This window comes from Ipomoea nil, unplaced genomic scaffold, assembly GCF_001879475.1.
Source record: "Ipomoea nil cultivar Tokyo-kokei standard unplaced genomic scaffold, Asagao_1.1 scaffold1286, whole genome shotgun sequence".
In the NCBI taxonomy this organism is placed as follows: Eukaryota; Viridiplantae; Streptophyta; class Magnoliopsida; order Solanales; family Convolvulaceae; genus Ipomoea; species Ipomoea nil.
The window spans coordinates 2,442,893-2,448,892 of NW_017617714.1; positions in this window are offsets into that span (position 1 = coordinate 2,442,893).

Here is a 6,000-nt window from a genome sequence, read left to right on the forward strand (position 1 = left end):
CACCCCAGAGATTCCAAGGTGCCTAAGGATATTAGATTGCATTTCAAATCAGGAATATACCGAACATCGCTAAGAGTCCTAACAATGTTATCATGGGTTTTAATCTGGACACTTTCAATTCCACTAACCTTGCATTGGGTATCATTACCTAGCAAGACAACTCCACCATCAACCGGTTCTAGAGAGACGAACCAGTCTTTGTGAGGACACATGTGGAATGTACAACCAGAGTCCAGAATTCACTCGGTTCCGCTCCGTTTGCAACTGGAGCTAACAGATAACATAACATCGCCTCCTGAATCACTTTCAACAACACTAGCTTCAGTGGACTTCTTTTCTCTCTCTTGCTTATTCTTTAGCTTATAGCATTTAGTCACATCGTGACCATGCTTCTTGCAATACTTACAGAATATGTTGGACTTACGTCCTTTGGACTTGGATCTAGATTTTTTATTGCTACTCTCTGTTTCAAGTGAACGACCCCTTACAGTCAAGCATTCACCTTTGTCCTCAGACTTAATTTGTAAGTCAAACATTTCTTTGGACAATAGGTTTGACTTAACACTGTCGAAAGTAAGGGTATCACTACTATTACCATACAACATAATTTTTTTAAAATGCTTGTATGATTTAGGGAGAGAGACAAGCAATAAAACAACACGATCCTCATCTTCAATTATGACATCAATATTCTCCAAGTCCAACAAAATAGAATTGAATTCATCCAAGTGAGATTTAATAGAAGTACCTTCCGTCATACGAATTGTATACATATGCTCGTTTAGGCGTAGCGTGTTTGCCAGAGATTTGGCCATGTAAAGCGAATCCAGCTCAGACCATAAATCTGACACAGTCGTCTCACTTACTACCTCATGTAGAACCTCTTTAGACAGGCACACAAGAATGGTTGAACGTGCCTTGTCATCCAAATCTTCCCAAGCTTCATCTGTCATTGTAGCCGATTTCTTCTTCTTCCCAGCTAGCGCTTTCTTCAAACCGTTCTGGGTTAGAACGGCTTCCATCTGAACCTTCCAGATAGAAAAGCTAATTTTCCCGTCGAACTTCTCGATATCGAACTTGGTAACAGTCGACATCTTTGAAAATGATTCTCAATTAAACTTGGCTCTGATACCACTTATTAGGAGTATAGCGGAATAATGCGGAAACGAATAATCGTAAATTGAGAATTATAGAAGTTAAATAATAGGAAAAATATATAAATGACAAATAAATTACTAAGAATGGGAAAATATAAATATAAATATTAATCTCTAAAAAAGAGAACAAAGAATAATATATATATATATATATATATATATATATATATATATATATATATATATATATATATATATATATATATATATGTCTACGTGAGAGAATGCAAAAGAAGGAATAAATGAATTCAAATGAATTGATGCAATTATTACAAGGAAACCCTAAGCTATTTATACTAATCAAATAGGGAGACAAATGCGGCATGTAGGAGGAAAGGCACCACTTCTGGCGAGGACGTGCAATGAGGAGGACGCATAATGCGAAAGAATCTACATGCAACGTGGATGATCATGTTGGTCTTCATAAATTTGAGCCACATAAATATTATTTTCTAACACTCCCCTGGGACGATGACGCCTCCGTTGGCCTCCCTTGCGATGACAACGACGATGACGTATCCCCTGACCTCACGGCTGCAACGACGCTGCAGACTCGAGTGTCGCCTTCTGCCGCTCGCCCGTCCTCCTCTGCGACAGATCTAGAAGGAAAACCTCGACTTTTGGAGTTCCATTTCAAAGACCCATCTGAGTGTGAGGCGAAGGTGTTTCGTTGCGGCGGCGGAGTGAGTCCACCAAGGCTGACGCGAAGATGAGAAGATTAACGCGCGGGGAGACTAAGCTGTAGGAGGCAAAAATTAGGGCTTAGAGCTCACGGAGAAATGAAGACGATGAAGGGAGACAACGTCATTTGTATTGCTATAATTTAATGCTTAATCATTTTATTGAAGCTTAGAGTACCTTTAGATCAACATCAAAATTGTCAGTTAGATAACAAGAAGCTCGAAGCTTTGCCCAAGAGTAAAGATAGGAGTCCTGTGATGCAGGTCAGTCACTGCAATCTTTTTATTGGAGTTTAAAGCATTTGTTAGAAACATACAATGTATTTGTTATATTGGTGTGTCTTCTTTCTATTATTTTATTTAAATAGGGTCCTCACACTATCACTGCCTTCCGCTTTTATGACCCGACAGATTTGATGCCTTATTGTATGTTTAGTGCAGCTAATTTATTTGTGCAGTGTAAAATTTCTCAACTATATATACATTTGATTTTATCTCCTTTCTTGTGGGAGCCTTGTGCACTAAGGGGTGATGTTTAATTTTGAAGTTGACTAATTTGAGACCTGGAATATATAGGCTTCTTTGGTTACATTAGTCTGTTGAGGTTTTTATTTACGTTATTAGTTGTAAGTGTACAATTTTAGTACACATTAAATATTGGTTGGCTAATTTATTTATTTTATTTTAATTAGATTTAAGATAGACTAAAATCCTTTTTGGACCACTTTCTATCAACTAATATTAATTTGAATGGCTACAACTTATTGGTTGATTGAGAATGGGAAGTCAGCAATGCAGTGCGTATAATGTGAGGCTTTCAAATCAAATGTGTGGCTTTGGTTCATTGAAGATTATGGAATGCTAATTATGTGGATCAAGTGATGGGATAATCTTTGCTATAAAAGGAAGTCATTCCTTTTTAGAAAGTTACTGTTTTTGTGAACTGCTATATTGAGAGAAAGGGAATTCTACACAAAAGCTATTTATATTAATCTGCTAAATTATATTATTCTTGAAATCTTTAATTCTGAGCTGCACAGTCTGTACTTGGTTCAACTAAAGCTTCGCTTGAAGATTGTTATGGCATGCACGTTTCAGTCCTGAGTAGGTGTTAGGAAGGGTTGTGGTAGTAACGGCTGATAGCCATTTGTACTTACCTATTGTATAACTCCTTGGTGAACATCTATAGTGGATTGGGCAGACGTGGGTTGCCCCGCAGTCGTAGGAGAAGCGCTCCGAACTGCGTAACAATTTTCTTGTGTTCTTGTTTTATTGTATGCTTTTATTTTCAGTTATTTACTTTTGATTAAATAGCCTAATTAATGAATGTGATTGTTGCATAACATAAAATCAAGTAGAATTCTAAGTTACATCTTGCATTCAAGATTCACGGTGCAATTTCATTAGTCTTTGTTGCATGCTTGTATATATGGTTACATGCTTGATCTTGTTTGTGTTTGCATCATTCGTTCAATTTTTTGTGTTAATTTTTTTTTTTTTCACTTTTATGCTTGTATGTTACTATGCATCTTAAGATATTAAGATATCTTCATTTAATAATAATAGGGGAAAAAATAGTGACTGTGCACATGTTATTTTTCTTCTTGTCAGCTATATACAAAGGACACTTATAGGAGCTGGAAACTCGTAGCATCACATGGAAACAATCAATTGATAATCAATGAGCCATCAAAAAACGGGTGATTGACTATCCATCAAATTAAAGTTCTTTAATCTTGAACAACTCCACCTCACTAAATGATGAAACACAAGTGATGAAGATTAAATACTTTTATGTTTTTATGACTTTTGTGTATGGGAATAGTGCAATGCTTAAATATTTGTGGGCACGATATATACAATTTTTTTGTTGTAAACAATTTGATATTTAAATATATTTTCATTTTGAATTTAAATAGTGTGTACATTACTTTGTTGATGATATAGAATGTATTCACAACATGTAAAACAAAATTATAGCAAGATCAAAATAATAAAAATAATTTATATAAATATAGATTTTCCTGCCCACCGTTGGTCACAATTTTCGACCAACTGTTGGAAGGAATTTTAGATATTAAAGCATATAAATTTTTTGTCCAACGGTTGGATTGAAATTCCATCCAACAGGTCAAAGTTGGACGAAAATTCCGAATGGTAATCCACCCAGCAATATGGACGGAAACCCATTTCCCGACCAATAGCCCCCATTTTCCATCCAATTTCCATTGGACGGAAATGGCGAGATTTCTAGCAGTGGGTACTTGAATTGTTGTTGCAACGTACAAAATATTTAGAGTAGCCTAACCAAATTAAATGATAGCAAAGTGAGCATGCCCATTCAACAGGTTGGGATAGTCGAGTTTCAGGCCAACTCGAATTGAGCCCGACCGATGAAAACTGAATATTCTGGATTAATCATTGTAGGTTTGTCAACTTTTAGAGCAATTTACTGGAGCTCTAACACAACCGGAAAAAGTGATAAATTGCCAGAAAAATACTATAAACGCTCAAGATATCCTCTCGAAGCTCTTGTATGTATTAAAAATTGCAAAACCCCTTTTATATTGCCGAGGAAGGCTATTTATAGTGGTCCGAGTGACCGTTGGACTCAGCCGTAACGCACTAACGCCTATGCATTTAATGAACTTCAATGGATCTTTCGAACTCTTCATCTTCCGACTGCTGTCCCTAACTCCCCTAACCAATCTGCCTCTCCCATCAGCCTCTTCTCGCATCTGTCCACTAATCCGTTCGAGTCCCTCACTCAGCCAGCTTCCCAAATAATTCTTCCGATCGGCCTTTTGGGGTACATATATATCCCATCATCTAGTCCCTCACTTTACTGTACTAGCGCAACTCTCAGTATGGGAAAGTATTCTCTCTCCTTGACTTTTCTCACTTCCTGACTTTATTAATGCTTAGTCCTTGTACATTCCCTTTACAAGTTGGCACAATAGGTCGGGTGCCGACTCCTTTTACAAGTTTTCTAGTCATCTCCAAACACCTCTAACCGCTTTCTCATGACTTTCCATATTGCTGGGAAGGAATAAATTTTCCCCAAATCTTATCAATCTCTCTTGACAGTTAGTGCCCTGAAATCTTTGACGAGATCTTCTGCCCTGATTAGTCACGTCAATCACTCCAGATACTCATTAATGGAGATCCCTGACACGATCTTTGCTCGGATTGATCTTATCAATCTTCTCGGATATACCGCATTAACCATTCTCGACAAACCCCTCGACCTATAAATAGGATCCTTCAACCTTAAGTTCCCGGTGCCCTTTTTCCTTCTTGTCTCTACTGTGTAGGTACCATGGGTTTATGAGGAAGCAGCAAGAAGGTTAAGAAGAACTCTTCCAAACGCTTGGCCAAACAAGCTAAACAAGAGATGCAGAGGGATCGAAAAGCTGCCCAGGCTGATTATGAGATAGGAGGTTCCTCTAACAATCCCTTAGTGATTTCTTCCGAGGAAGGTGAAATCCCGGCGGCGGAGGGCGAGGACGATGCGGTGGTTCAAGCCGGAGAACAAAGCGAAAGGGAACTGATCCATGATCCCGACTATATGCACTTTCTAGATGAGATGTACGAGATGATTGAACGAGACTCCATCACTAGTGCCTCTCCCGCAGTCACAGGCTTTTGGGACAAGATGTATGTCTCTCTTCCGACTGATGCTCCTGCACGCCCTCTGCTGGAAGCTTCAACCAAGGGGGGCAGGCGTGTCTACCTTCCTCCTAAGAAGAAGTGAAAGCAACACCTAGTATAGGCTCTCGGCTAAAACGGGGTGTACTATATTATAAATAAAACATTCCTCCTGACTGTCCTCTTATAATAAAATAAATGCTTCTTCCGACTCTTTTCCATGCTTTCAACTCAAGGCATTTAATTACTCCTTTTATCCCTTTTGACTTCGACTGTGTGAACTTTCTTTATTGTTATCTTTGCCTACTCTTTTTACGTGGAGGCACTTACGTGGAGGCACGGTTGACCGAGTGCTGACTCCTTTTACAAGACTCGAGCCAACCCATCCAACTCCCACCTTATGCCTTCACTTCAACATTCTGAACTTCTCCATCATTATCTTTGCCCACTCCTTTTTCAAGGAGACAGGGTTGACTGAGTGCCGACCCTTTTTACAGGACTTTGGCCAACCAATC